We start from the raw sequence: 23,445 nt of genomic DNA, 5'->3' as shown, positions 1-23,445 counted from the left end.
AAGCCTACTTTTTCCTAGAAGAGAACCCTGGTGGATTCTCCCCTCAATCTGTAAATCCATTCTTCATGCTTCTAATAAGCATCTATGAGACAACCTGGGTGTGAGGGGCCAGCATTCCACATGGAAAAGACAGCCAGAGCAGTAGCTAATGCTTACTACTCTGTTCCCGCTACTCTGACTCTGCTCTAGGTGCTGAGAATCCACCTAGAGAGTCCCTCCATTCTCATTTTTCGCATGAAGATACATGTGAAGGATTTGTCAGGTATCACTGTTCATGCAGCTAAGCCCACTTGCCTTATGTGCAGTTTCCTTGATGGGTAACCTCCAGTTTCCACGATAGGAAAAAATTACTCTAGAGACAGTGTTAGAAATCCTCTGGGCACAAGGATCTCAGCAAGCGAAAAGGAAAGACTATTAGGTATCTTCAAGGCAACAACTTTCCTGAGTCCTCCCCTGAAAGCTGAACGTGCCACCTCCACAATCCAGATCCCCTTAACTGCCTAAGGATTACCCCACAGAAAACATTATCACCTACCTTATTATGCACTTTTTCTTATTTGCTTCTTATTTGTTTCTCTCACTCCTTTCAACTGGGATGTAACTGCATGAGGAAGGGAGTTTTGGTGTTTTCTTCATGCTTGAATTACTGCACCCAGAACACTCCATTAATAAGATATATACACAAGGAATATTTGTTGGATGATTAAAGGAAATAATGATTTCACACTTCCTCCATCCCTTTACTGTGGCTGGGCAAGCTTCAGAGAACAAAGTTGGAAGAGAAATTTCTCCTGATTCTTCCATCTGATGGAGAGGAAGAGTAAAAATATGATATAGCTTGTAGTTTCTGACAAACGTAAATTTCTTCTCCATTCATTTCATTCAAAGCATCAGGAAGCCCAACAAAACACAAACCAGATTTCACCATCCTCAGCAAATATTGCATTCAAATTTTTATCTGGCACATTTATTAATTTTACTTTGTGTTCCCTTTTTTAGTGCACTTCACCTATCCTTTCTTTTTACTGAGATAACACTATGCCAGGCCAATATGAAAACACGGAAGAAAAGAACTGCCCTCTCTGAGGCTTGAACTCAGGACCTTCAGATTATGAGACTGACGCGCTGCCTACTGCGCTAAGAGGGCAAGCAGCTGCCTTCTCACTCTTTAGAGGAAAATGTGAAATATTATTTTCCAAGTACCCACACTTTATCAATTCTCAGCTTTTAAAGTAAACAATCAATACTACTTGAAATAACTCCATATAAGCTGCGGATACACATGAAAAATTTTATCCCCAAGTCCACGCCTTTTCTGTATCCACTCAAGGACAGGACCATCTGGGCTGTGGGACTAGGGACAATAATGCTTGCCCTTTTGGCTCTTGTGTTCTAACGATGTATTTTTTCTCCTCGCAACAAAGATTTCAGTCGATCTTACAGTTTCCGTAGTCTCTTTTGTTAAAAAGAAACATGGGAAGCGACCAGTTAATATGTGTTAGTTCACTGACTTACTGACCGCCTGAAGGAATGAATGAATGGGCGATTAAACAGTCCTCAAATTTGTCCACAGGCCATACTTCTGTCTTACTCTATATCTCTATTTGCATCTACAGGACTGGAGACATTTTCCCTACAAGATCACAAACTGGAGACTGCTAGTGGCACAGCGATTAAGTTCGCGGGCTCCAGTTGGGTGGCCCGGGGTAGCCCACTTAGGATCACAGGCACCGACATCCACACCGCTTATCAAGGCATGCTGTGCCAGGCGTTCCACATATAAAGTAGAGGAAGATGGGCACAGATGTTAGCTCAGGGCTAATCTTCCTCAAAATTAAAAAAATAAAAACAAAAACCCACAAACTGAACTTAATAAAAGTCTCCGTGGATTTTTTTAGCCTTATGTGCCATTAATTATACGAAGTGATTTGTGGAATTATTTCATATACTCCAACCTTTGAATTTTGGCAACAAAACTATATACCATAATCTACACTTTCCAGTATAATGGAGAGTCAGATATGTTAAGTGATTTTCCTAAGGTCCCAGAGCTGCTGGGTACAAAGCCTGGATTGAGAACCAGATTTTTGGATTCCACAACACGAGCTCTTTCCCTGCTCTAGCTCATGATCTCTCTGCCTTTTCTTCTCCATAGTCGCCCACTCGGCTGTATAGCAAATATCTAATTTCCAACCTTTTCTGTGTCCATCTTTTGAGCTTTGACTTCCAAGCCAACCTTGAGTCGTTCTCCTCCTTCAAACACCACGTCTATTATTTACCAAATACTGAACAATGTTCTTGTGCAACTCTTCGAATCTATCATTTCCTTTCCCTTCATTCGATACATACTCATTGGAGAGCTTCTCTGTGCCAGGCACTGCAGTAGGCTCAGGTGATTCAGAAGGAATCTGATGGCCCCAGACCTCAAGAGATGGAAGGATAAATATGGACAAGGGACAATCCCCTCCAGATACACCACTTTCAGTCTCCCTGGCATTTACAGCTAAATACCCCTTTCTAAAATATCAGTTTCATCCTTGTCACTCTTCTGCACTTTAACCATTCTTGATTTCTTAGTTTTGATAGGACCTTCTTTTCTTGAAATCTTTGGCACTTCTTTTTACCTACATTGTGATTTTGCTCCACAAGGTCAATTAGAGCCATGGATGGGTGGTGGTGTTTAGTTCTTCAGTGTGTTTTCCCAGTTGTTATCTGCTAGATCTATCAATTAACGAGAGAAGTGTTAACATATGCACCCGTAATTGTGCATTTTTCTATTTTTATTTTCAGATTTATCATCTTTTTAAAAAGAGTTTTGAGACTCCACGTCCAGAGACATACATATTTAGTATAGTTATTTCTTTGGTGAGCTGACACCTTATAATTATGTACCATCTCTCTTTGTACGTGGAAATTTTATTTGCTTTGAAATCTACTTTTTCTGATGTTAATATGTCCACTTCAGCTTTTTTTCATTAAGGCTTGTGTGGTGTATCTTTTCTCATTCTTTATTTTCAACTTTATGTAACTTTTAATCCCTCTTCTAACTATATTTGAAGTCAGTTTCTTATAGTCAGCCGATTTATTTTTAATATATTCTGACAATTTCTGATGGTTAATTGATGTGTTTAGATTATTTACATTTAATATTATTATTGATAAGTTTGCATATAGATTTACTATCTAATAATTTATTAATAGTTTGTTCCCTTTAGTTTTCATTCCTCATTTTTCTCTTCCTATGTTTTTTGGCTTATTTAAAATTGTTAGTAGATTGTCTGGTGATTACTATATACGTACTCAACCTTTCACAGCATACTTAGAATCAATAAATTACCATTCATGTTTAATATAGAAACCTCATCACCATTTAGTCCCTGTATGTTATGTGTACAGTACTTCTAGATACAATGAAATTCCATCAGACAACGTCACAATTTTCACTTTCAATCATAAAACATATTTTACAGAGAGAAGACTAGTAGTCCATCGTATTCCCAGATATTGCCTATTTCTCCTATTGTTCCTTTGTTCATGGTATTCTAAATTTCCTTCTGGTATCATTTTTCTTCTCTCAATAATAGACTCTTTTCTAGCACTTCTACTAGCAATGTATTCTCTCAGTTTACCTTTAATGTATTTCTTTCACTCTTGTCTGAAGCATATTTTAATATACTTAGCATTCTGCGTTAACAGGTGTTTCTTTCAGCATTTAATAAATGTTGTAATTTCTTTATGGCTCCCAGGGATTCTGATGAGAAATTCACAATCACTCAGATTGTAGTTTCCCTTTCATTTTCCTTTGACTGTTTTCAAGAATGATTTTTTCTTTTGCTTCCAGCAATTGAATTGTGATATGCCTGAGTGTGGATTTATTTGAGTTTATCCTGCTTGAAGATTGCTGAACTTCTTGAATCTGGTTTACAACTTTGCCAAATTTGGAAAGTTTTCAGCCATTATAATAATTCAAATGTTTACTTTTTTTCTTTTTCAAGGGTCTCTTTCTCCTCTTTGGGTCTCCAACGATGTGAATATAAGATGTTTGTTATTTTCCTATTTGTCTCTGAGGCTCTGTCCATCTTTTAAAATACGCTTTCCCTCTATCATTTAGATTGGGTAGTTAGTATTGTTCTATCCTCACATTTACTAACTTTTGCTCAGTCATCTCTTTCTGCTATTGAGGCAATCCTGTGGTGTTGTTTATAATTTGTGTTAATACATTTTTCAGTTCTGAAGCTTCAATTTGGATTTGTAGCTTTCCATTATTTGCTAAGACTTTCTCACATTCCATTCATATAAAGAGTTCATGCCCCTAATCCTTGGAGCATTTAATGATTTCAGTTTTAAAGTATTTGTCAGATGATTACAACATCTGTGTCATCTCACTATTGATATCTGTTGATTCTCTTTTCCAAGTGAATTAAGGTTTTCTCGGTATTTCACATGCTGAATAATTTTGGATAATACCCTGGCTGTCTTTGTTTTATGTTATAAGACTTTGTGTCATTCAAATCCTATGGAGAATATTGCCATTTTTGTTTTTGCAGACACTTGACTGCCTCGTGTTCAAGTTTCAAATACTGACCAGCCTTCCTTCTATGGTTTCAAAGTCCCTTGCAGTTTCAAAGCCTTTACAATATTTTTTGGGATCTCTAGAGTGTGTGCAATCCAGCGGTGAGTGTGGACTTGGGCAGTGGGCTAACACTTACTTCGCTTTCCAAAGTCCATGGTATATTGTTTAGTGTCAGAGCCACTTCTTCACAATTCGCAGGTCTTTGCAGGAGTTCACAAACAAGCTTATATATTTGCTTTCCACTGTGTCTTTTCCAATATATTCTTGTTATCTGGGTCTCAGAGTTTCAACCCTTGAAACTGACAAGACAGCTGGGGCTTTATTTATCCCACTCTGTCCTGCACTTCTCAGGACTGTGTCACATTTCAGCCGAACTTCAGGAGAAAGAGAGAGAAATAGAGCAATGGAGTATGTTCCCTGGAATCACATCTTCTCTGAAGAAACAGAAAACAAGTTATAAATTGAGGGTAGAGCTCCATGCTGAAGGCCATTAAGTGCCAGAGCAACCCTAATTGCCCATAGGTCATAAACGAGAGAAGCGTCCAATTTCCTACTGCGTTCAAAGTATCTAACATTTTGTCGTTTCTTTCAATAGTTTGGAAGATTTGAAGTTGTCACCTGGAGATCCGAGACGAAGAAAATAACAGAGATTGGAGAATGTGGGCATTGATCCCACCACCTCTCACATGCTAAGCGAGCGCTCTACCACCTGAGCTAATTCCCCAGGACCCAATAACACTAGTCGCCCCTCCTCTGTTTCAGTACACTAGTCTCCACTTCTTTGTTCACTCTTTTTGGCTGCCTAAAGTATAGGCAATGTCAAGGCCATTAATGGGAGACCGGGACTGTACTACTGGAGCACTTTTTCAAAGATGACTTGGGGTAAAAGCGGCTACCTATTTCTCTGCAAGGGAAAGGGGGAGAAAGCCACCGTAGGAAAACTAGCGCCTCCACCATTTCCCATTTCAAATCTTCTGGGACAGAAGAGAACACAGCCCAGTTGGGAGGACTCATCCAGAACGGGCTCTCTAAAGTAGTACAGCTATCTCCGAATGATTACGTGTTTTTAAAGACGAAAACCGAAAAGCAACGGCACAACTGGGATTATCACTTGTTCTTTTTAAGTAGGGCCTCCTGGAAGAAAGCGGCGGGCGATTTCTCTTGAATTTCGGGAGGCCTAAGAAAACACTCCGAGTTTCTGCTCAGTTTCAAACCCGGCACCTCTCGGAGTTAGAGGAGTATGATGACCTCTATCTACACTACTGGAACGCACGCTATGGCTCACCTCTGGAGATGAAGTCTCCATTCTTGCTAAGGAGCGTCCTTTAGCGATTCCGTATCAACACCATATGAGAACAGCAAAAAATACAAAATATTACAGACAAGAACCATAGGAAATAAGAGGCGAGATCGTATCAGTCTGAAGGAATAAAAAGTGGACTTTGAGGGGTGCAGATGAAAACTGTCCATGGGACGGAAAGAACATAGGATATAGGAATCCTGTGTTAAGAAATATACCTGTTCAATTGGGGTGCGTGGAGGTGTGTGTGTGTGTGCACGTGCGTACATGTGTGTGTGTGCGTGTAAAATAGACACAGAGGAAAATAGTAATTGAAAAGCCTGGACACGTGGAGATATGTTGGGGAGAATATTGTGGAGGATTAGAAACCTTGGAAAAAATTTCAGCAAATGGCTTACATAATCAAAATACAATTTTAGGAAAGAGTTTTGATTTTGAATGCCAAAGAGTTTGGACGTGAGTAAACTAGAATTGGAGAGAAAGGAAAAGAAGTTATAAAGATATCAAAGGATTGATGTGTGTCCTGTTAGCTCCTGAGATCAGCAGTAGCATGAGCCTTTCTGCATTTCCAGCGCCCAGTACACTGCCTGGCACAGGATACATCTTCCATAAACATCACAGGATGGATAAAGGAACAGGTGAATGAGAAGAGAGAGAAAGATTCTGGACCGGTTGTGCAAGAAAGATATACACATACATCAAGACACTGAGTGTAGAGATTTGAGGAGAAAAAGGAGTGCAAGGCACTTAGAAGTCTTAAACTTGGGTCACAGACACAGAAGAGAGTTTTGAATTAATATCTGATGTAGAGAAGAATAAATTCACTCACTTATAAGTATTTTTTGTATGAATGAATGAGTGAATAAAGGAACAAACTGGCATGGAGAAAAACAGATGGTGAGGCTATGAACTCGGTTAAAGGAAAAGCTCATATTTTTAATTTGGAAAAAATTGACCTTTGCATATCTGGTTTTGCTCTTTACAGCCTATGACCTGAGAAAAATGTTTCAGTTCCTCTGAGCTTCAGTTTCATCAGTAAAATGGGAAAGATGATATTTAGGTTAGCTGCGAGCTCTGGACAAGCTAATCTTCAGAAATCCATTTCTGGGGGTCCTTTTGTTAACATGTAAATAAGAAATGAAGTGGCACATCATCTCCTTTCCACTCCCTAAGAGAAAATCAAGGAGGCAAAGTTGGAATCCTACAACCCAGAATCAGGTATGTCACCATTTTGTCACTGGTCCCACAAAGAATAACCTGTTTTCCAGAATACTTCATCCTTGTCATCACAGGCAGTGTGATGATTGGGTTCCAGCAAGGGGATGAAGAATCTCCTTAAGGAAGAACCTCACCAAGATCTTACTTTTATTCTTCTTGCATGAGTTTTCTGTATGAATTCCCCTGGTGTCACAATCTTCTTTCTTCTGACAATCTGGGTCTTTATGATCTCCTTCTATACTCCTGCATCTCTGAGATGTCAGACCCACAAATTTTCTTGTACATCTTATCTCTTTTTGTGTCCCTCACCAGCCGTCCATGTTTATTTCCAGGTAAACGACCCCAGAAATCTCAATTACAAAGTAGTGGAGAGGCCCTTTTTAAATCACCAGGATCTCTCTGTTCAGAAAACAGGGGTGGGTGGTCCATCCTCCCTCTAGCCAAAAACTGTGAATCCTGAGATGAAAATGCCCAGCACAGCCTGTACAGATGACGCTTACTTTCACCACAGCATTTTTCAGGCCTTCTTTCTTTGTCTATAGCCCATTGACAGGGAGTATTGGTCAAAGAGTGAGCCTGAGCTGACTTGTGGTTGAAATAAGAAAAGAACAAGAAGTACATATATTGCCATTTTTTGAGAGGTCCGTTATTTCCTGAAATTGAGTTCAGGAGAGGAACTCTGATGATTGTAGGTGCCTCTTGAGAAGAAATGAAGGAGCAAACTCTAGAAAACACGTGTCTATTCCGCTAGCTCCAAGTGCAAAGAAGGGGTTCTAACATTTGACCTAATTCCCAAGCACTAACACTCTTTTTGACCTGTGGTCATTCTAGGCATGTGTCTTAACCAACTGTTTGGGTCTAACCATGTCCCACAGGGTTACTTCACTGCTACTGAAGAGGATCCGACTGAGGACTGAGCATCTCAACCATGAAATCAGCAAAAGCACAGTGAAAAACTCCTGTTTCTGTCAGGGTGTAGGGTAAGGGAGACCTATAGTATGTCTCTAAGGGAAGGCTCTAGCTCTGAAGCAGTTTCACTATCTTGAATTGCCAGAAGGCAAGTGAAGGTCCCAGCTGAATGCGTTTCCCAATTGAAATTTTGCAACTCTTCCACAGGTCGTGTATCTCACCATAAAAATAAAGTAGAGATGTTTACCTTTATAGGTAAAAACTACTCTATTCCTCCAACTAAGCCCACCTGCCTTATGTGCAAAAAACTCTCAAAACCCCCAGTTGCCTTCATAGGTAACAAGTGTTAGAAAACCTTAGGGCACAAGGATCTCAGCAAGAGAGAAGGAAGGAGAGACCACTAGGTATCTTCAAGGTGACGACTTTCTTGAGTCTTCCCCTGAAAGCTGAATGTGCTACTTCCACACTCCAGACTCGCTTTACTGCAGAATGTTTACCCCACAGAAAACGTTATCACCTACCTTATTATGCATTTTTCTTATTTGCTTCTTGTCTGTTTCTCACACTCCTTTCTTCTGGGATGTAGCTCCATAAGGAAGGGAATTTTTCCATTTTCATCACTCTTGAATTACTGCACCCTGAACAGGCCATTCATGAGATATGCACTCACGAAATATCTGTCGGATGATCAGAAGAGTCAATGACTTTACATTTCTTTCACCCTTTAACTGCAGTTGTATGACCTTCAGAGCACAAAGTTGGAAGAGAAATTTCTCCTGCTTTTTCCATCTGATGGAGAGAAAGAGTCACTTCTGGAGTAATATAACTATCTTCCCCACTCATTTTGGTCAAAGGACCAAGAAAGCCCAACAAAATACAGAACTGACTTCAACATCCTCAGCAAATATTGGTTGAGTCTTCAAATCCTTATCTAGCAGTTTACTTTGTGTTGTTTATTAGTGCACTTGAGATATCCTTTGTTCTTATCAACATAACATTAGGTCAGGTCAACCGTGAAAATATGAGGAAATCCTGCCTTCTCTGAGGTTTGAACTCAGGAGCTTCAGATTATGAGACTGGCACACTACAGCCTGCACCAAGAAGGCAGCTGGTAGAGTTTGTTCACATTTACATGGAAACGTGAAATATATTCTCCAAAGACTGCAGCTTTATCAGTTCTCTACTTTTAAAGAATACAATCGGTACTACTTGTAAATCACTCCATAGAAGCCGCTGCTGCACCTGAAAGGATTTCACATCCAAGAGTGCTGATACCCACTCCTTTCTGGTAGTCACCCAATAACAGGACCATCTGGGCTGTGGGACTGGGGAGAATTGAGACTGTCTTTTTCGCTCTTGTGTTCCAATGATCTAGTTTTCCCTGCCCTCAGAGATCTCAGTTGATCTTATAGCTTCCACGGTCTTCTTCGTTGAAAAGAAACATAGGCAGTGTCCAGTTAACACGTATTAGTTCACTGACTGACTGACTGAATGAATGAATGAATGAGTTAATAAATAGTCCTCAAATTTGTCTACAGATCATATTTCTGTCTTACACTATATCTCTATTTGCATCTGCAGGACTGGAGACATTTTCCCTACGAAAACCACAAACTGAACTTAATAAAAGTCTTCCTGGATTTTTTTAGCCTCATGTGACATTAATTATACTGAGAGATTTGTGGAGATTATCTCATATAGTAGAATTGAATTTTGGCAACAAAACTATGTATCATAGTCTGCATTTTCCAGTGTAGTGGAGGACCAGATATATTAAGTAATGTGCCTAAGGTCCCAGAGCTGCAAAGTGGCAAAGTTTGAACTGAGAAGCAGATTTTTAGATTCCAAAAGGTGAGCTCCTTCTCTGCTCTAGCTCATGATCTCTCTGCCTGTTTTTCTCTACAATAGCCCACTCATCCACGCACCAAATATCTAATTCCCAACGTCCTCTAGGCTGGCCTTTTGGGCTTAGACTTCCAAGTCAACTTTGACTCGTTCTCCTCCTTCAAACACCACATCCATGACTTGCCAAATACAGAACAGTGTTCTTGAGAAATCTTTTGAATCTATCATTTCCTTTCCATTCATTCAGTACATATTCATTGGAATGCTGCTCTGTGCCAGGCACTACAGTCGGCTCAGGTGATTCGGAAGGAATCTGACAGCCTCAGACCTCAAGAGATAAATAAGGACAAAGGACAATCCACCTCCAGTTTCACCACTTTCAGTCTCCCTGGCATTTATAGCTAAATATCTCTTTCTAAAATATCAGCTTCATTAATATCACTCGTATGCACTCTGACCAGTCTTGATTTCTTAGTTGTGATATGATTTTGTTTTTCTCTCAATCTTTGGCCCTTCTTTCTACCTACATCATGATTTTGCTCTATAACGTCATTTAGATCCATGGGTGAATAGTATTTCGTTCCTCAATATGTTTTCCCATTTGTTATCTATTAGATCTACAAATTAATGAGAGAGGAGTATTGACATCTGCAACTGTAATTGTGGATTTTTCTATTTTTCTTTTCAGGTTTATCAGCTTTTGTTTATGAGTTTTGGACCTCTGCGGCCAGAGGCATACACATTTAGGACAGTTACATCTCTTTGGTGAATGGACATTTATAATTATATAACATCTCTCTTTATGTGTGGAAATTTTCTTTGCTTTGAAATCTACCTTGTCTAATATTAACATGTCCTATTCAGTTTTTATTCTTAGTGCTTGAGACATTTAACTTCCCCATTCTTTTACTTTTACTCCACCTAAACCACTATATACAGAGTATTTGAGGTTGGTTTCTTATATTCAGCATGTATTTGAGCCTTGGTTTATTTTAATACATTCTGACAATGTCTATTATGTAATTCATGTGTTTAGACCATTTACATTTGATGTTATTTGAATATTTGTACAGATATCTATCATTTTATACTTTGTTTATGGTTTGTCTCTTCTGTTTTTCATTCTTCGATTTCTGTTTTCCTACTTCTTTTTGGCTTTTTAAAACATATTTAATACTCTTTAATAATTTATCTGTTGTGTTTTTTACTATATCTATTTGTATGGTTATTGGTCTAGGTAATTTATGGCAAACAGTATATGTATTCCCATATACATACTTAACATTTTACAGTCTATTTTAGCATCAATATTATACTATTCAAGTTGAATATAGAAAACTCATCAACATTTAGTTCTCTTTACCCTGACGCCTTTGTGTTATGTATATAGTATATCAGATACAATGAAAATTAAGCCAACGTTATAATTTTTGCTTTCCATCATTAAGCATACTCTAAAGAACTCCAGGGAATAAGTCTGTTATGTTTACCCAGATGTTTCCTATTCTGCTATTGTTCCTTCATTCTTGAAGTTCCAAATTTCCTTCTGTTAGCATTTTTCTTCAGCCTAAAATCTTTGTTAATTCTTTTTCAGCAGTTCTACCACTGAAATTTTTCAATCTACCTTCAAATGAGATTATGTTTTATTTCATCTTTATATCTGAAAGATATTTTTGTTATACATAAAATTTTTGATTGACAATTATTTTCTTTCAACATTTAAAAAATATTCTTCCATTTCTTTCTATGGTTTCTGATAAGAAATCCACAAACATATAAATTCTAGTTTCTCATTTCCCTTTGGTAGCTTTCAAAATTTTTATTTTCTTTAATTTTTGGCAGTTTGATTGTGATGTCTGGATGTGGATTTCTTTGGGGTTAGCCTGCTTGAGCTTTGCTGAACTTCTTGAATCTGGTTTATATGTTTAGCACATTCTAAGACTATGCCAAATTTATGGCAAATCTGCAGAAGGACACATGGAGAAAAACTGCAATTTGGTATTCCTCACACTTTGGGGATCACAACTCCCCTGAAGAAAGAGAATGAATTATAAAATGATAGATCTATATACTGAACTTTGGTGGAGCCATCGTTAGCCCTGTCTTGTCCATGCCCATGTATATCAAAATCCAAAGAAATGGCCAAATTTCTATTGCGTTCGAAATGTTTGCTGTTTTCTCATGTTCTTCAAGGGTTCAGAAGATTTGAGGTTGCTCCCAGAGAACCAAGGTCAAAAATACCAAAGCGTGGAAAACGTGAGCATTGACCCCACTACCTCTCACATGCTAAGCAAGTGCTCTACCACCTGAGCTAATTCCCCACTCCCTGCTGCATCTTTTTCCCTACTGCCTCCTTAGCCTTTTTTGTTTCTTTCTTTCTCCTTCAGTTTTTCAGTCTCCATTCTTTTATCCACTCTTCTGGGTGGCACAAAATACAGGAATGTCAAGACTCTTAATCCAAATCCAGGACACCGCTAAGGGCGCATATTCTCAAAGATGACCCGGGGCAAGAGCGTGGTGGCTACCTATTCCTCTGCAAGGGAAAGGAGGACAAAGGCACCTGGGAAAACTCTAGTGCCAACACTATTTTCCTATTTCAAATTTTCTAAGACGGACGAGAACATGTTCCAGTTGGAAAGACTTATCCAGAATGGCCTCACTAACGCAGCACAGCAATCTCCGGATGATTATCTGTTTTTAAAAACAAAACCCCAAGAGACATGAGTCAGATTATCACTAGTTCTTTTTACGTGGGGCCTCCTAGAAGAAGGAAGTGGGGTGATTTCTCCTTATTGGCAAGAAAGCACTGCATATTTCCGCTCAGTTTGGAACCAAGGACCTCTTGCATGTTAGGCGAGTATGATTACCACTGCACTACAGAAACTCATGCCTTGAACTGTCTCTAGAGAAACATGTTCCTTTCTTGGGAAGGCATGTTGTTTAGTGATTCTATATGCACACCATATGAGAACAGCAAAAAATACAAAATATTACTGACAAGAGCCATAGGAAATGTGAGGTGAGATCATATCTGACTGAAGGAATAAAAAATTGACATTGAGGGGTACAGATGAGAAGTGAACATGGGATAGAGTCAACGTAGGATGTAGAAATTCCTGTTTTAAGAAATAGACCTGTTCAGTTGGAGTGATGTGTGTGTGTGTGCTCACATGAGTGCCTGCATGCCTATGTGTGTCTGTGTGTAAAATAGACATGGATGTAAATAGTAATTTAAAAGCCTAGACACATGGAAGTATGTTGGGGAGAATATTGTGGAGGCTTAAGAACCTTTGAAAAGATTCCAGGCAAATGGCTTACATAACCAAAGTAAAATTTTCAGGAAGAGTTTTAGTTTTGCGTGCCAAGAGTTTGTAAATGAATAAACTAGAATTGGAGAGAAAAGAAGTTATAAAGATACTAAAGGATTGAGCTGTATCCTGTTAGCTCCTGAGATTAGTAGTAGCATGAGTCTTTCTGCATCTCCAGTGCACAGTTCACAGTCTGGCACAGGATGCATCTTCCGTAAACATCATAGAATGGATAAAGGAATAGACGAATGAGAAGAAAGAGAAAGATTCTGGAGAGATTGCGCAGGAAAAATCCACAGCATTTGTCTAGAGACTGACTGTAGAGATTTTAGGGAGAAAAAGGAATGCAAGGCACTTAGAAGTCTTGATCCTGTGCGGCAGCTACAGAAGAGATTTTTGGATTAATAAGGGAAAGAAAGGAGGAAGAATAAAGCCACTCATTTATAAGTATTTGTTATATGACTGATTGAAGGAATAGACTGGCATGGAGAAAAACAGATGGTGAGACTATGAACTTGGTCAAAAGAAAAGCTCGTATTTTTAATTTAGAAAAAATCAGCTTTATGTATCTGGTTTTCTTCCTTACAGCCTTTTTTCAGTCCCTCTGAGCTTCAGTTTCATCTGTAAAATGGGAAGAATGATATTTAAGTTAGCTGCAAGGCTAAATCAAACAACTTGCATAAAATTAATAAAGTCTTAGACAATTTCTAGCATGTGGTGTTCAAAGAGTCCTTGTGTGTGGAGTATTATTCGCCTTTCAGGAAACTGCTCTCAAGATCTGATAGAAAATTTAGTGAAGGTCCAGAAAATTTCTCACCTGCTGACTGGCTCATTTAGTTTGTAGAAACAGGCTTCCGAAACACAAAAAGAAAAGTGGAGGAATAGAACATATTCATTGCAAATAAGATGTGATTTTCCAGGCAAAATGGCTTTATCCAAGGATCCAAGTAGAGTATTTATGTCTGGATTCTTTGTTCATTCCTTTTTAATCTTTCTTAGGTTACACTCCAAGTCCCCAGTTGTTGTCATCCTTCTCTCACAGGCTTGGAGAGATGGCAATGAAAAGAAAGAATCTCCCATGAACCACTGTGGTGATTTCTCCAGCCTGCAGATGCCTCCTTTCATCCAGCTTTAAGGAAAATCAGTGGCACAGTCAGATCTTAAGAGAGCAAGCTATGGACAACCTAAACTTCGAAAATCCATTTCCAGGGGTGATTTTGGTAAGCTGTAAATAAGAAATGAAGCAGCACATCTTCTCCTTCCACTCCATAAGAGAAAGTCAAGGAGGCGAAATTGAAATCTTACAACCCATGATCAGATACATCACCGTTTTGTCACTGGTCCCACAAAGAATAGAATGTTTTCAATGATAATTTATCCTGAATGAGCTACTGCTCTGTCTACACTGTCACCATGCTGGATGTGTCTACTGTCTCTTCTTCCTTCCTCCAGCTTACAGCCTCACAGAATGTTAAAGATTTCTGCTCTACCCAATGTAAGGATCCTCACAAGCACTTTAGTCAAATCCTCTAGTCCTCTCCATCCTGGCATTCTCTTGAAGAAGAAGATAAAGGACCATTTTAGGGCTTCACTGTTAGAGAACAGAAACTGAAAATTAAGGATCCATGAATAGGAAAATGGTTCAAAGAAAATGCATGCAAAAGGAACCAGGCTTTGAACTCTGTTCTACTTTTCACCCAACGTTCAAATGACTATTAGCTGTGACTGGGTTATCAGGGAAATCCTAAACATTTGTGGTCCTTACACCTTTATCTTTTGTTCCCTAATTTTAAAATAGAAAATTCTGTTTGTTAAAAAATAAAAATTATACATTATAAATAAATTGCCATTGATCAGTAAAATTCAAACATTTGATAAGGAAAGAAAGAGAGAAATAAATTGGCCAATGCAGTGATTAATATTTTACAAGCATGATATGAGGGTTTGTTTTTATCTTTTTATGTTTATTTTATTTTATTTACTTGCTGCAAAAGATTTGCTCTGAGCTAACATCTGTTGCCAATCTTCCTCTTTATTGTTTTTCTACCCAATGCCCCAGTATATAGTTGTATATTTTAGTTGTAAGTCCTTCTAGTTCTTCTGTGAGCTATTACAATAACATGGCTACTGGCAGACAAGTAGTGCGGTTCCAGGCCCGGGAACCAAACCCAGGCCGCTGAAGCGGAGAGCACCAAACTTTAACTGCTAGGCCATCAAGGGTGGCTCAATACAATGGTTTATTGAGATATTAATTTGTATTTCGTCTGCCTATTCCCTATCCTTACCTATTACCTGCATTTCAAGTTAGAAACCATATTTTATGGATTAACTCTAGGCAGTGAAGATATAGTGAGGTCAAAACAGTGATTTGAGTCTGAAGAATCTAATATTCTAGGAGAGAGAGAAAATTTAAAAAGGAAAACTTCATAAGACACTTTCTGGATCACATAGTGTTAATGAGGAAGATGGAAAAAGTTAATGCGGTAGATACTGAGTATATGGCTTTAGCCAGGGAGGTGGTCTCTGTAGCACAGTGACATTTAATTTGGGGACTGAGTGTCAATAATTAGACACCTTACTAAATATGGGTCAAGATTAGAAGAGATATTATTCAAGAGCTGGCAGCTGAAGAAAGTGCCTTTGTAGACAGCTGGAATACTAACCCACACAGAGACCTGTTACTAGATATCAAGAGCAGAGCAAAATGTAGGAAAATTTTTTATCTTATTTCAAGACCATGCACCAGTTGCCTAAGCAAATGTTGGGTTTGCTGAGGGACCACCCATTCACAGAGTCTCCAAGAGCATCATCTATAGGACTCTTTGCATATGAAGGTGTTTTAGCTCAGGTTGAAGGAGAAGAAAGTCTTTCAGTGAAGAGTGAAATGCAAGGACCGTTCCACAGCTCAGCATGGCAGAATCACGACCCTCTTTCTCTTCATATTTTTGGGCCTTATCAGGTTCTGATCACAAATGGGGATGAAATATATATCCAACATTACTTGCTGGGATTTTTTCTAAAATTTAGTCAGATTTTAGTGGCCTCTGCAAAGAGGAAAAATTCTATCTTGGGTTCTATGTGTGAAAATTAAACACCACATGGTTGTTTCATAATTTTGCAGGTACCTCTGAAGGTTTTGATCTGCACTGTCATTGCAGGCACTGTGATATTTGGTTCCCAGAAGATGGATAAAGAATCTCCTTAAGGAAGAACCTCACAAAGATCTTACTTTTATTCTTCTTTCATGAGTTTTCTTTAAGAATTCCCCTTCCTTCATAATATTTTTTTTATGACAATCTGGGACTTTAGCATCTCCTTCCAGACTCATGCATCTCTGAGATGTCAGATCCCCAAATTGTCTTGTACATCTCTTCTCTCTAGGTGTCTCCCAGCAGCCTTCCTTGTTTATTCCCAGGCTAAAGATAACAGAAATCTTAATTACAAAGTAGTGGAGAGGCTTTTTTTTGTTTTCACCAGGGTCTCTCTGTTCAGAAAATGGTGGTGGTGGTGGTGGTGGTGGGGGGTGTCCACCTTCACACTAGCCACTCACTGTGAATCTTGAGATGAAAATACCCAGCACAGCCCAGTTGAGATGATGCTTACTCTCTTCGCAGCATTTTTCAGGTCTTCCTTCCTTGTCTATAGCCCATTGACAGGGAGTATTGGGCAAAGACTGAGCCTGAGCTACTTGTGTGTGAAATAAGAAAGAACCAGAAATGTGTAATTGCCTTTTAAAGAGGTCCAATATTTCCCGGAGTTGAGTTTAGGAGAGAAGCTCTGAGCAGCGCAGGTGCCTCTTGAGAAGAAATGAAGGAGGAAAACTGGAGATAACAGGTGTCTTTTCCACTGGCTCTGAGAACAAAGAAGGCATTCTAACATTTGACCTAATTCCCAAGCTCTAACCCAGTTTTTGATCTGTGGTCATTCTAGACATATGCCCTAACCAGTTGTATGGGTCTAACCATGTTCCACAGGGTTACTTCACTGCCCCTGAAGAGGATCTGACAGAGGGCAGAGCATCCTAAACATGAACCCAGCAAAAGCGCAGTGAAAAACTACTGTTCCTGCAGTAGACCTATAGTATGTCACCATGGGAACGATCCAGCTCTGAGACAGTTTCACTATCTTGAATGGCCAGAAGGCAAGTGAAGGTCCCAGCTGAGTGAGCTTCCCAGTTGGAATTTTAGGATTCTTCCACAGGTTGTATATCTCACCATAAAGACAAGGCTGAGATTTTCACCTGACTTTGAAAATATGTCAACCTAAGATGATGAGGTGATGCAGCCTCTCTGGGCCTCACATCTGTACCATTATCTCCTCCCAATGTGGCCCAGGTCGCTGAGTAGGACTTGATCCCTCCTCCAGTCTTCCAGAGAAAGGTAGCATTGGCGTAGGAAGACACTAGGATCTTGGGACAAGAATAACGTAGGGTTAGAAGCAGGAAGAATTTTTAAGAGAACATTGGAAACTGGAAACCAGAGCTTTTACTCTGTATTTAATTTTAAAGAAATTAAAGAATGGTCAGGAGAGATCAACAACAAAAACGCTGACGCTCTAGGGGTCAGAATCCCTTTTCAGTCTAACTCTCCATCAGAAATTTTGAGATTCTGAGTCAGAAATAATGGGAAAAGGCTTTCCTCCACCATGAAAGACATGACAAGTTTCCTTTCTTCCTTTCTTTTTTGAGGTCAATAGACGACATCGCTGGTGCATATACCTTTCAACTTGTGGATATGAAGCCAAGTTGTTTCTCTCTACAATGGACATTCTGGTCAGATTCACTGCTTAACCACTTTGACCTCCCGAGCACTCACCTGTGTGCTGAGACTCTGCTATATGTTCAGATTATGCTCTCCTATAGCAGGGCTTTCTACTTTTCCCAGAAAACTTTCAATTTTTCTAACTTGTTTGAGGTTCTTTTCTTACACAGGTACTATGTAAAACCTTAGAGGGAAGGTTATCTTTTCCTATAACATAGCCGTGGTGGATTCTAACCTCAATCTGTAAACATTCTTCACGTTTCTAATGAGCAGCAATGACACAAGCTCAGTGTGAGGAGCCAGCATTCCACCCAGAAAAGACAACCAGAATAGCGGCTAATGCTTACTCCTCAGTTCCTATTACACTGACTAGAGCCGTCTAGGTACTGAGAATCCACCTAGAGAATCCCTCACTTCTCATTTTCCACATGAAGACACATGTGAAAGTTTTATCAGGTATTACTGTTCATGCAATTAAGCCCATCTGCGTTACGTGCAAAAAGCCCTCTTAACCCATATTCGCCTTCATAGGTAAAAATTACTCTAGTGACAGGATTAGACAAAACCTCTGGGCACAAGGAACTCATCAAGAGAGAAGGAAAAAGAGACTACCAGGTATCTTCAAGGTGACAACTTTCCTGACCCTTGCCTTGGAAGTTGAACGTGCCACCTCCACACTCCAGACCTCCTTTACTGCCCAATGATTACCTCACAGTAAACATTATCACCTAGCTTATTATGCATTTTTCTTATTTGCTTCTTGTCTGTTTCTCCCACTGCTTTCAACTGGGATTTAGCTCCATGAGGAAGTGAGTTTTGTGTTTTCATCAATCTTGAGTCACTGCACCCAGAACACTCCATTAATAAGATATATACACAAGGAATGTTGTGTTGGATGATTAAAAGAATCAACGATTTTGCACTTCTTCCATCGCTTTACTGTTTGGGCAACCATTAGAGAACAAAGTTGGAAGAGAAATTTCTCCTGATTCTTCCCTCTGATGGAGAGAAAGAGCAAAAATATAGTATAGCTTGTAGATTCTGACTAACATAAATTTCTTTTCCACTCATCTTATTCAAAGCCCCAGGAAGCCCAACAAAGTACGAACCAGATTTCATCATCCTCAGGAAATATTGCATGAACCTTCAAATCTTTATCTGACACTTTTGCTAATTTTACTTTTTGTTTCTTTTTTTAGTAACTTGACCTATGCTTTCTTTTTACCAAGATAACATTATGCCCGGCCACTGTGAAAACACAGGAAAAAAACTTCTGCCCTCTCTGAGGCTCGAACTCAGGACCTTCAGATTATGAGACTGACGCGCTGCCAACTGCACTAAGAGGGCAACCTGCTCAATTCTTTCATATTTACAGGAAAATATGAAATTTTATTTCCCAAACACCCATGCTTTATTAATTTCCAGTTTTTGAAGAATGCAAGCAATTGTCCTTCAAAATAATTCAATATAAGCCACCGATGCACATGAAGAATTTTACCCCCAAGTCCACGCCTTTTCTGTATCCACTCAAGGACAGGACCATCTGGGCTGCGGGACTAGGGACAATAGTGCTTGTCTTTTTTGCTCTTGTGTTCTAAAAATGTGCTTTTTCCTATTGCTAGAGATCTCAGTTGATTTCACAGCTTCCATGGTCTCCTTTGTTGAAAAGAAAGATAGGAAGCGCCCAGTGAGTACATATTAGTTCACTGACTGCCTGCCTGAATGAATGAATGAATAAATGTGCAATTAAACAGTCCTCAAATTTGTCTACAGTCCATACTTCTGTCTTACTCTATATCTCTATTTGTATCTACGGGACTGGAGACATTTTCCCTACAAGAACCACAAACTCAACTTAACAAAAGTTTCCTTGGATTTTTTTAGGCTTCTGTGCCATTAATTATACTAAGAGATGTGTGGAGACTATTTCATATACTCCAGTTGAATTTTGGCAACATAATCTACACTTTCCAGTATAATGGAGTGTCAGATACATTAAGTGAGGTTCCTAAGGTCCCAGAGGTGCTGGGTAGCAAAGCCTGAATTGAGAACCAGATTTTTAGATTCCAAATCATGAGCTCTTTCCCTGCTCTAGTTCATGATCTCTCTGCCTTTTCTTCTCCACAGTAGCCTACTCGGCCATATACCAAATATCTAATTTCCAACCTCTTCTGTGTCCATCTTTTGGAGTTAGACTTCCAAGCCAACCTTGACTTATTATCCTCCTTCAAACACCACATCTATTACTTGCCAAATACTGAACAATGTTCTTGTGCAACTCTTGAATCTGTCATTTCCTTTCCCTTCATTCAGTACATATTCATTGGAGAGCTGCTCTGTGCCAGGCATTGCAGTAGGCTCATGTGATTCAGAAGGAATCTGATGGCCCCAGACCTCAAGAGATGGAAGGACAAATATGGACAATTGACCTACTTCCAGTTCACCACTTCCAGTCTCCCTGGAATTTACACCCAAGCACCTCTTTCTAAAATATTAGTTTCATTCATGTCACTCTTCTGCACTCTGACCATTCTGGATTTCTTAGCTGTGATATGATCTTCTTTTCTCTCAAGGTTTGCCCTTTCTTTCTAGCTACATTGTGATTTGGCTCTATAAGGTCAATTAGATCCATAGATGGGTGCCGTTGTTTAGTTCTTCAATGTTTTCCCGCTTGTTATCTACTGGATCTATAAACTAATCAGAGGAGTGTTAACATATACACCTGTAATTGTGGAGTTTTCTCTTCTTATTTTCAGGTTTACCAGCTTTTTAAAACAAGTTTTAAGGCTCTATGTCCAGAGACACACATTTTTAGGGTAGTTATTTCTTTGGTGAGTTGGAACCTTATAATTATGTACCATTTCTATTTGTATGTGGAAATTTTCTTTGCTTTGAAATCTACTTTGATATTAATCTATCCATTTCAGGTTCTTTTGTTTAATGCTTGTGTGGAGTATTTTTTCCCGTTCTTTATTTTCAATTTTATGTAACTTTTAATCTCACATATGACTATACTTGAAGTCAGTTTCTTATAGTCAGTCTATTTATTTTTAATACATTCTGACAATTCCTGATGATTGATGTGTTTAGATTATTTATATTAATATTATTATTGATAAGTTTGTATGTAGATTTACTATTTAATCATTTATTAGTAGTTTGTTCCCCTTGTTTTTCATTCTTCATTGTTCTCTTCCTACCTTCTTTTGGCTTAATTAAGCATTATTTGTAGGTTGTCTGGTGATTACTATATACATACTCAATCTTTCACAGCGTACTTAAAATCAATAAATTATCATTCATGTTTAATATAGAAACCTCATCACCATTTAATCCCTTTACCATAACCCCTTTATGTTATGTGTACAGTACTTCTAGATACAATGAAATTCCATCAGGCAATGTCACAATTTTCACTTTCAATCATCAAACATATTTACAGAGAGAAGACTAGTAGTCCATCATATTCCCAGATATTGCCTATCTCTCCTATTGTTCCTTTGTCCATAGTATTCTAAGTTTTCTTCTGGTATCAGTTTACTTGTCTAGATAACAGACTTACTAACTCTTTTCTAGTACTTCTACTAGCAATGGATCCTCTCTGTTTACCTTTAAATGAGAATGCATTTCTTTCACCCTTGTCTGAAGGCCATTTACTATATTTAGCATTCTGGGTTAACAGGTCTTTTCTTTCAGCATTTAATAAATGTTACATCGTTTCTTTATGGCCCCCAGGGATTCTGATGAGAAATTCACAATCATTCAGATTGTAGTTTCCCTTTCATTTTCCTCTGACTGTTTTCAAGAATTTTTTTTCCTTTGCTTCCAGCAATCGAATTGTGATATGCCTGAGTGTGGATTTATTTGGGTTTATCCTGCTTGAGGATTGCTGAAATTCTTGAACCTGGTTTATATCTGTGCCAGATGTGGAAAGTTTTCAGCCATTAATAATTCAAATGTTAGCTTTTTTTTTTTTTTTCTTTTTCAAGGGTCTCTTTCTTCTCTTCTTTGGGTCTCCAACGATGCGAATATAAGATGTTTGTTATTTTCCTATTTGTCTCTGAGGCTCTTTCCATCTTTAAAAATACACTTTCCCTCTGTCATTTAGGCTGTGTAGTTAGTATTGTTCGATCTTCACATTTACTAACTTTTTCTCTGTCATCTCTTTCTGTTATTCAGGCAATCTGGTGTTGTGGTTTATAATTTGGGTTAATACATTTTTTCAGTTCTGAAGTTTCAGTTTGGATATATAGCTTTCCATTATTTGCTAAGACTTTCTCATATTCCATTCATATAAAGAGTTCATGTCCCTAATTCTTGGCGCATTTAATGATCGTAGTTTTAAAGTATTTGTCAGATGATTACAACATCTGTGTCATCTCACTATTGGTATCTGTTGATTCTCTTTTCCAAGTGAATTAAGGTTTTCTTGATATTTCACATGCTGAATAATTTTGGATTATATCCTGGCTATCTTTGTATTATGTTATAAGGCTTTGTGTCATTCAAATCCTATGGAGAATATTGCCATTTTTGTTTTTGCAGACACTTGACTGCCTCGTGTTCAAGTTTCAAATACTGACCAGCCTTCCTTCTATGGTTTCAAAGTCCCTTGCATCTTCAAAGCTTTTACAATATTTTTTGGGATCTCTAGAGTGTGTGCAACCCAGAGGTGAGTGTGGACTTAGGCAGTGGGCTAACACTTACTTCACTTTCCAAAGTCTATGGTATGTTGTTTAGAGTGAGAGCCACTTCTTCACAATTCGCAGGTCTGTGCAGGAGTCCACAAACAACCTTATGTATTTGCTTTCCACAGTGTCTTCTCCACTACCTTCTTGCTTTCTGGGGCTGGGTGTTTCAGCCCATTGAAACCGACAAGACAACTGGGGCTATATTTACCCCATTCTGTCCTGTACTTCTCAGACCTGTGTCGCCTTTAGGGCCGAACTGCAGGAGAAAGGAGAAAAAGAGTAATGGAGTATTTCCTTGGAATCACAACTTCTCTCAAGAAACAGAAAACAATAAACTGAGAGTAGAGCTCCATACTGAAGGCCAGTAAGAGTCAGAGCAACTCTATCTAATTGCCCATATGTCATAAACGAAAGAAGCATCCAATTTCCTACTGAGTTCAAGGTATTTAATATTTTGTCGTTTCTTTCAATAGTTTGGAAGATTTGAGGTTGTCACCTGGAGATCCGAAGTGAAAAATAATGAAAATTGGAGAATGTGGGCATCGATCCCACCACCTCTCACATGCTAAGCGAGCGCTCTACCACCTGAGCTAATTCCCCACTGCCCGCCCACGTCTTTTGCTCCTCCTATTTTTCAGCGCACTCGTCTGCACTTTATTCACTGTTTTGGGCAGCACAAAGTACAGGAAACGTCAAGGCAGTTAATGGGAAACCGGGACTGCACTAACGGAGCACCTTCTCAAAGATGACCTGGGTCAAGAGCGCGGTGGCTACCTATTCCTCTTCGAGGAGAAGGAGAAGAAAGTGGCCATGGGAAAACTAGCACCGACACCATTTCCCA

General features: G+C 38.9%; 4 non-coding genes across 4 annotated transcripts; all 4 read right to left on the bottom strand.

The window, feature by feature from the left end:
• Positions 1-1,074: 1,074 nt before the first annotated feature.
• On the bottom strand, positions 1,075-1,147 carry TRNAM-CAU (transfer RNA methionine (anticodon CAU)). The gene has a single exon. It is a non-coding gene; the product is annotated as a tRNA-Met (tRNA).
• A 4,077-nt stretch (positions 1,148-5,224) lies between these two features.
• On the bottom strand, positions 5,225-5,297 carry TRNAA-AGC (transfer RNA alanine (anticodon AGC)). The gene has a single exon. It is a non-coding gene; the product is annotated as a tRNA-Ala (tRNA).
• A 13,890-nt stretch (positions 5,298-19,187) lies between these two features.
• TRNAM-CAU (transfer RNA methionine (anticodon CAU)) lies at positions 19,188-19,260 on the bottom strand. Its single transcript has one exon. It is a non-coding gene; the product is annotated as a tRNA-Met (tRNA).
• A 3,871-nt stretch (positions 19,261-23,131) lies between these two features.
• On the bottom strand, positions 23,132-23,204 carry TRNAA-AGC (transfer RNA alanine (anticodon AGC)). Its single transcript has one exon. It is a non-coding gene; the product is annotated as a tRNA-Ala (tRNA).
• Positions 23,205-23,445: the final 241 nt, after the last annotated feature.

Source organism: Equus caballus, chromosome 20, assembly GCF_041296265.1.
Source record: "Equus caballus isolate H_3958 breed thoroughbred chromosome 20, TB-T2T, whole genome shotgun sequence".
Classification (NCBI taxonomy): Eukaryota; Metazoa; Chordata; class Mammalia; order Perissodactyla; family Equidae; genus Equus; species Equus caballus.
The sequence above is the reverse complement of the archived record's forward strand: the minus strand, read 5'-3'. Positions and strand labels throughout refer to the sequence as shown.